The 9293-nt window shown below is 40.4% G+C and overlaps 2 pseudogenes; one reads left to right on the top strand and one right to left on the bottom strand.

The window, feature by feature from the left end:
- The first annotated feature begins 3321 nt into the window (after positions 1–3321).
- LOC120202886 lies at positions 3322–4712 on the top strand (annotated as a pseudogene).
- A 1107-nt stretch (positions 4713–5819) lies between these two features.
- On the bottom strand, positions 5820–9044 carry LOC120202885 (annotated as a pseudogene).
- Between the last annotated feature and the right edge of the window lie 249 nt (positions 9045–9293).

Genomic DNA, 9293 nt, shown 5'->3' with positions numbered 1-9293 from the left:
GTTTTCGTCCTCGTCGTTGACATGTTGATGGCTAAAAATTGGTTCAAGCTTTCAACCTTTGAAAGCGGCATTGTTGATGGCTAGAAAATTGGTTCAAGCTTTCAACTTTGCTTCCTCTCGTAGTTGATCTGAATTCAAATAATGAGAATTCGAGTTCAGTATATTAATTTCGAGCTAAAATGTTTTGAATACAACATACATAAGCAGGGTTTCAAATAGCGTCCCGCTACCGTGATAACGCCCGTGATTTCGTAGTAGTGTTGTCTTCCGTTACACCCGCAATAGCGCCTGCTACGGTCGTAATAACGTCCGTTATGACCGCAATAGCGCCTGAAACAAAATGATCGAAAATGCGACCTATCGCGATTTGAAACCCTGTACATAAGAATACTGTTGTGGATCGAATGGTTTGAAAATAACCTTAAAAGACTTACCACTTCTATTCTGTTGTGCTAATCCTTGAGAGCTAAAAGGCCTCCATCAATGGCGAGTGTAACATTTCCAATGAATCAACAATGAAGTTGAAAATTAGAGCTATGTATGAGCAACGAATCAAACATTACATCTCTTGCACATTGCATGGATGGATTTTTGGTATTTGAAGAGAATCCGATATTTATTTCTATCGATGGACTATGCATCGAAGGTTAGCTTCCTACCATTCCACAAGTGCTGATCTCTGATGAAGGCACCATTGAATATGGGGGGACCCTTGACAATTTATTGAAACTTTAGCCGGCGTATTCGGGATATCTTGCACCATACAGTTCGGGTAACGAGCTACGAATCAGATAAGCACAAATTCCTACAACTTTCTTTCATTTATCAGCATATCTGTACCAATCTGTCATAGTCTCGAGAAACTTATTCATCTGCAAATTTGTATGAGCTCGACTCGAGTAGAGAGCATTGGGTTACAAGGTAGAGAGGTTCGGGATCTTTGTCACCCTTGACAAACTGAAGCTGCCTGAACTGTCGAATGCATTGCTGTAACCTACAGAATATAAGGCCAGGTGTATCACTATCCTACAGATAATTATATATATGGTCCAAGAATTCAATTGCTCTAATAATGAGTTCAGTCTCCAGTTTATAACTACCCGACCTTAACCCGGATTTGCTCTTGCAAAACTTGATTATCTCCCATCTAATTTGCACCGCTTCCTCTCTTGGTTCTCGAATGCCGATCAAGAAACGACTTTATATCTCATGTAATTCATTTTCCTAGTTTCTTCTCTCCACTTATAGAAGGAATAAACTCGGGCCAAGAAGGGTTGTGGCATCCCATCATCGATGCTATCCTACCATATTGAATCGTGCTTAGACGGCCTAAAATACGCAACGATCGTCTCTTCCACTACTTGAGCATTTCATTCAGACAGACATAAGCAAGTAAAGGACTTAAAATTCCACAATAGCCATAAGAAGGTACCTTAGCAGCTTCCTAGGGGAGCAAAATGGAAGAAAGTTGTCAACCAATAATGATCTGGTTTCGGGTCATTCTCGTTCAAGATTCTCTTCTTCGTCCTGCTCTTCAAATCTTAGCCGCCACCACCATCATCGTCACTCTTTAATCTCCTCTTAACACGCACATATAGCCCTGATTTTACTAAATTCGCCACTTTCCTATCTTTTACAACTTTTCGAGCATGACCCATCATTAAATCTACATCCACAGTATGAAACAACTCGGTGATATATCCCTGATTTTTTTTGTCATCCCGATTTCCAATATTTCGCCTTGACTAATCTAGGCCGACCAAGACCAACGATATGACTATATTAGCATAGATATATCCATTTTTATTTTCTTAATCATCCCAACGAGTTGTTGTAAATCCTTCATAGAAGGATAGAAATAGCAACAACCATAGACAATCCCAGTATAATCTTGTGACTAGGGGTGTAAACGAGTCGAGTCGAGCTCGAGTATTGCTGAGCTCGACTCGACTCGAAAACTCTAAAATGAAGGTCGACTCGAATTCAAAATCTTGAACTGAAGCTCTTGAGCAGCTCGAAAAGGTTTGAAATGAAAAAAAATTCTTAAATTTAACTCGATTGAAGCCTCAAACTCGAACTTGAACATGAACCTTAAATACATGAAAATCTTACTGTATTTTTTAGAAAAAAAACCAATACATAAATATTAATATTATTAATAATTTATTTTTAAAAAAAATAAAATCTTAATATATTATATTTTCGAGCTGCTCACGAGCTTTCCGAGTCGAATATCAAGTATCTCGTTAAGAACTTGAGTAGAGCTCGAGTCGAGTCCATTTGATCCGAGTATTTATCGAGTCTTGATCGAGTCAATCTCGAATAACTCACGATCTGTCTCGTCTCATTTATAACCCTTCTTGTGACATATTTTTTTCCCTTTTTGTAATGAAAATATACATAAATTTTAATAAATCAACTAATCAACTAAACAAATATATTTATAATATAATGAACTTGACATTATTTAATTAAAAATTATTTATTTAACTAAAAAATAAAATATATATTTACAATTGTTTAATTTGCTAAATATAAAACAATAATATATTAACCAATTTATAAACAATTCATCAAATATTACATTAGAACAAAATAGAAGAAATGTCTCAAGTCTATGTGCAGTGAAGTAACCTCAGTTGCAACATTAAAAAATACAACATTTGACAGCTAACATTATCTCCACTTGACCCCAATTTCGCCACATCATCATCTAATTCTCACTCGAATCATCATACCGTTGATTAATACCCAATCATGAATTTTATAAAATGAGTACAAATACAGAGAATCTTCCCTCCCTTCTTCTCTCTCCCCTTAGGCCTGCTTGAATTTCTCTAAAAATTTCTCCCAAAAATTTTCTTCTTAATTTCTAATTTTTCTTTCTACTTTTCTTCACTCTGTTCTCTCCAAACAGGATGAAGATCGCTGACCCAATCCATGGCGAGTCAAGCCGAACTCAGTGACCCAGGAGCATTGAAAAAGCTCCGAGTTTTTGCGGCTGTTAAGGCCAGGTCTTTCTTTTCTTCAATAAGTTCTATTTTTACCATTAATTTTCAATGTTTATCTGTTCTCGTAATTGAAGTCTTCAGCTTGATGATATAACGCTAGGGTGAATTTGGGTTTTAGATCTGGGTATCATGAAATTTGTGAAGAAATCAGTGTTTTACCTTTTGGTGTTGATGAATTTGTGATCAAGCAAGGGCTTTTCTGGATTTGGGTTTTATTGGTTATTAGGGTAAAAAGAAATTTAGGGGTTTTGATGAATTTTGTTTAGTTTTATGGTTCTGTGATATGGGTTTCTTCAATTTTAGGGTAAATTTAAGGTTTTTATATTTGGGTGCGTTAGATTTGTGAAGATTATAAGGAGGGTTTATCTGCTGTTAGAAAATAAGGTTTCTTGGAGCATTTGTATGGGTGAGGAAACATCTGATACAATGAACCTTGATTTGAATCTGGGTCCGGCCCTGACACCGGGTCCGGATCACTGTCGAATGAAGGTGTAAATTTGGATGGTTTAGTTGATAACCGGTTCGATAGGATCCGGGAAGTGGTTAGGCGGAGGCGAGGAGATGGCATCAGGTTCCAATTCCTGCAGACTCAGAGCCTCTCAGTGGAATTCGATCAATTTAGGGGAACTCGGCGGTGTGAATACGATGCAGGCAGGTGAGGGCAGTGTGGCTGCCGAGGAAAGAACGAATGATGTGCCGAAAGAATGTGAAGCCACCAATGGGTTTGTGGAGGATGGGGTTTCAGAAGATAGAAAGGATGATATTGAGAAGGGTGTTAGCAATGATGGGAGTTTTTTCGATTGTAATATATGCTTCGATTTGGCTCGGGAACCTGTTGTGACTTGTTGCGGTCACTTGTTTTGTTGGTCGTGCCTCTACCGATGGTTGCACGTGCATTCGGATGCAAATGAGTGCCCTGTCTGCAAAGGAGAAGTGACGATTAAAACTCTGACCCGATATTTGGTCGTGGGAATGTTATCCACGAGCCGGAAGAGGAGTCTGGTTTTAAGATCCCTCCTCGCCCCAACGGACGGCGAGTGGATAGTTGGAGGCAAACCATTCAACGGACTCCTTTAAATCTCCCTGTGGAGGAAATGATTCGCCGGATTGGAAGCAGATTTGATTTGGTTCGTGACCTGACTCCACCACGGGAGGCCAATTTCCCGGGGAACTGCAGAAAGAACCGATTCCATGCTGAACAGGATTTTGACATCTCGCGAATTCCGAGGAGAGCAAAATGCAGTTGTGCCACTCGATGATGTTGACCTGACCCCTAGCAGTACACCCGGAACCGATGTTGCGTCCTCCAGGATTCATTCTTGTACCTTCAACGACAATCGTACCTGCGGAGAGCTGCAAGGTTGACTTCCCTGTCATCCACGCTGAGTTCAGCGGAAAGGGTGGCGGAGGCATTTCCGAGGCAACTCGGTGCGAAGAAATCAGGAGCAGCCACCAGCAGTCGATGATAGAGACTCGTTCTCAAGCATTGCTGCTGTAATAAACTCGGAGAGTCAAATGGACACCACCGTCGAGATAGATTCCGCGGTATCGCTTTCAGCTTCATCTTCTAGGAGAAGAAACGACGTTTTGCTGGTTTCCGATGTCGACAGCGGCGACTCTCGTGCGCGGAGGAGAAGACGACTGAGCTAGGAGCTAGAAAGATTTCAGATCACAGCTCGGTCCATAATAGTTCTTTTAACTGCGTTTCCATTTTTATCTTGCTTTACATTTTACAAATATTCTCGAACATATATGGATTGAAATGTTATCATCCTTCCTATTATCTTTACATTAATTACCTAAAGTTTCAAATTAATATAAGTCCCCAAACATGACTTCCATTCTAAAGTAATCCTAAAGCTTTAAAATATTTATATTCTAAAGTTTCAAATTTTCTAACCAAACCACTTGCTATATAACTTTTCTTACCGAATTCTCAATTATATATTGTTTTACAGTAATTGGTTAATTAGGCGCAACTAATCAACATTTCAAAGCCAAAACGTAAACAGTCACGGGCAAAAACGCCACCGCTATCCGGTGGCCAAAGCACTAACGACGACGCCTTGTCGCCTTTCGGTGTGGTGGTGTTGATATATCCATTGACGGTCAGCCCCGATATAGGGTCCAGACTTGTGGGAAGAGCGCAGGGATATATGCTTTAACGTCGCAGACCGAAGCTAGCTAGCTGTTGATGGCTTATACTTTGCTTTCAGGAAGGGAAATATAATGGAAGCATCCTTACCGTTATGGGGCGGAATCCGGTGTTTTCCGCCGTCAGAGAGAGCCGGTGATCGGTGGCAGTGTTCCGGTTTGCTCGTGGATATGTCGAAGCAAGGACTCGTACATTTGATCGCAAGACTGGCACGCTTTGTTGATATGATGCTTATGTTTTCCATTATTAGTGAGTTATTTCTTCTCTTTTAGAGGTCTAATTCTACTTTTAGTCCCTCTACCATGAATTTGAGATTTAATTTTCCCTTTCAATTTGATACAATTTAATAATCATTTTTATAAAGTTATTAGTAAATCTAAAATCTAAAATAAGAATAAAGAAAAATTATTCACTCAATAAAATAAAACATATTAAGACAGTACAGAGCTGCAAATGCCATATTTTCTTTTCATCACTATACTTATAACTGGGTTGCAAAATATGCTTTCATGTTCTTTTGCATCCTAGGCTCTTACCTATATTTCTCACCGAACCGAGCACGCAAAAGCTCAGACACCCAGGCCTAACCGGTTAGTTTTGTATATCGCCGTCCGAACTACGACTGTTATCCGCGACCAGCAGACAGGCTTAAATGGTTAGTTTCTTATGGTTACCATCGAGCATATGTGATCAATCCTACATACTCGAGAAAAAATTGATACAGTCAGAGTAGGGACCTAATCCCATGCACTTACACCGGGAGCATATGCTCCACCATAGTCGGAAGGAACTCCGAATGCAGTACCACTACTTCCTCCGCCATAGTAATCCGGGTTTTTACCGAATGACTCCTCCCGCCTGAAATCACAACCCCAAAACGCCCTCCAGATCGTCGATTCTTGTTACTGCTATAGGAGCCCGAGAGGCATAATGGGTGAGCCATGGAGGCACCTCTTGATTTGCTTCTTGCATTAGCTCAGCTAGTGGCCTTGCCAGTGACAAATTGCTCTCATCAAAGAAAGCGGTGGCCAACCCTGTTTTACCAGCACGCCCGCCTACCGATCCGATGGACATATCATCAATGTCATTAGGATCGAAGTTGACAACGTGAGCTACATGGGGTATATCAAGACCCCGAGCAGCCACATCAGTAGCTACTAAAATTGGGGTCTTCCCGCTCTTGAAAGATCTCAATGCTAGTTCCCTTTCCTGCATACAGACAAACTCGTGTCATTATGTAAAGACATACTAACTAATGCGAAATCTAGATCTTTTGTCGAATTCAGGCTCCAGCAAAATTCTTAATATTCAAGTCTGCATCTATGTTATTCAAACTCTTTATTCTTCTTGAAGTAACCGCATCCAAGACCCGAGTCTCATGACATGGTGGACATATACAGGCAACCGACACTCAACTCGAGTATGAGTAACATAGTTTAGAACTCACGAAATGGAAGTAATGCTCAATACAATTAAAAGCACATCACACAAGTACAAAGGCCTCTTCTTTCACTTCTCTTCGGCAATTTATTCTCAACAATTACCTGTTGACTCCTATCACCATGGATGTCGTCGATGGAAATCCATTAATGCACAGCCGTGTTCCAATGAGTCGGCCCCTTTTTTAGTCTCCACGAAAACTAAAGTCAAGCTTGCTGCTAAGTCAAAGACACACGGCTATTAATTATCATGTCGGACAGAAATTATTCATCAAACAATATACCGAGTAACACGGTAACCAGATTTGATCGAAATATATATGGATAAAGGAACATAAGCAGTCCATACATGGTAGTCTTGCATTACCTTTCCATGCTCCCCATTTCCTCTGTGCATGCAGAAGATCCATGAGATGGCTTCTCTTATCAGACTCGGAACGAATTCAACCCTTTGAACAATTAAATCTGTACTTGAGCCAACCCTCCCAACAGCCAAGAATATGTAATTTGAAGAAAATCGGATGCAAGTCTCTGCACAGTAACCATTTGCAAAGGATTATGTGGTTTAATTGGTAAAACTTGAAACAATTTACAATTATAAGTGTGAAACATATGAGTGGAATTGTCAGAAGATGCAACTTCAACATCAAATAACAGAAAGCATGAATCAACAAAGAAACCGTATTTAACAATTATAACCAACCTGTATCTCTCTTGGAAAGGTGGCACTAAACAACATTGTTTGTCTGACACCCCGATTAGGCATATCCGTTTGTTCTACTATCTTCCTGATTTGTGGCTCAAAACCCATATCAAGCATGCGATCTGCCTCGTCAAGGGCCAAGTACCTAATTGACTGCAATGACACTCGGCCCTCTCTAGCAAATCAACCAGACGTCCTGGAGTTGCCACAAGAATGTCAACTCCTCTCTCCAGCTCCCGCAACTATGGAACAAAACCACAAAAGAAAAAGAAAAAAGGAAACAATCAGAAATCAGATATAGGGAGGTAGGAGTTTGCAAGGAACCACAAGCTGCAAGACTGGAGACTTTTGGAAAAAGATAAGAAACAAAATCCATTAAAACATACAGTGAAAAGCAACAACAAGACCAGATATATAGATATAAACCTTAGAAAATCAAACATACCGGCCTCAGACATATATACCGTATCTGACAATACATCCGAGTTCAAGTAACATAGCTAAAGTTCTAAAAAGCTAATATCCATATTAGCACAATTCAGCAAAATCACATCTTCAACGCAGAATGCATCTAATAGCTTAATGAAGATATCATAATTAGACAAAAATGACATCAAACTACAACACATTTGAAAAAACCAAGAACTAGTTGAGTCAAAATCTAAATTGATATAACATAGCACAGCCAGATGCATCATAATATAGAGTGAGAATAATTTGTAAAACCCGAATTGATGCAATAACAACCTGTTGGTTAATCGGTGCTCCACCATAGGCAACGACCACTTTGACACCGGTTTGATACGAGAACTTTTTGGCCTCATCAGTATGAAAGTGTATTATCAGAACAAAACCACATTAAACCATTCGAAGAGATTACATGTTTCCAAGAATCTCACCTGACAAGAAAGCTCCTTGTGGGAGATAGAATGAGACCGAGAGGGTAACGGTTCGTCCCCCTCGAGCTCTCTGTCCGTACTGCTCCCGCATAATCCCACTAATAATAGGAAGCAAAATGCAGCTGTCTTCCCTGACCCGGTTTGAGCACAAGCCATCAAATCTCTTCCGGTTAATGCGATAGGGATAGCATATCGCTGAACCGGAGTCGGTTTCGCATACTTGCACCTCCTAATGTTTTGGTTCATCATTTCACCTAAATCTATCTCGGCAAACGTATTTACAGGAGGTGGCACATTCTCGCCACTAATCTCCACCGGAATATCTTCGTATCATCGAAATTGATCACGGTGTTCTCTTGTTCACTAAAACCTTGTTTCATATCATATACTTTATCATCATTAACAAATGGGTTTACTTCCCTTTCTCTCTCTCCCAGCCTCTTCTGTTATTCCTACCGCTGCCGCTACCATCTCGTCCGGCTGCAGCATAACCATCCCCTGCATCTGACGCCCGTATTCAGGCTTAGTCCCACTACTCCCGCCCCAACGGGAACCACCAGTGTTCCCGCCAAAACTCGCCCTCTCAGTGGGCGGACCTGACGGGGTAGGCGCGTCGTAAACTGCAGTGTTGCGGAGGGGGGAGGGACATAAGTGGGTCGAGTTGGACGAGGCACGGGATTGTTGTTTGAAACAACAGTTTCAGATGCAGAGATTGCCACAGAATCTGCCCATGAAGTTCTCATGATTTCCCAAACCTGATAAAAACCCAGAAAAAAAATCCTAACAAAAACCCAGAATTTGAAATCCTCTAAAATGCCTTCTTAGCCACTCACTTTTCCGTAGATCACACTTAAAAACAAAAAAAATATCCAATTAATAAGCAAAAAATATCCCCCAAAAAACGGAAAACAAGTAAGATTAGATTCTTGGTTGTCTCTTGTCTTGTCTTTTTATTTTCTTTGGATTTTCTTAGGCCTTGGATGTCGCGTGCAGATTGCAGCTCAGAAAAAACGAGAGAGTGTGAAAAAAAATCTACGAATCTTAGGTTGGTGACCGTACAATATGGGGGGCTTCCCTTCAAATTAA

This window comes from Hibiscus syriacus, unplaced genomic scaffold (genome assembly GCF_006381635.1).
Source record: "Hibiscus syriacus cultivar Baekdansim isolate YM2019G1 unplaced genomic scaffold, ASM638163v2 tig00009009_pilon, whole genome shotgun sequence".
Lineage (NCBI taxonomy): Eukaryota > Viridiplantae > Streptophyta > Magnoliopsida > Malvales > Malvaceae > Hibiscus > Hibiscus syriacus.
This window is presented reverse-complemented; position numbering and strand designations above follow the sequence as displayed.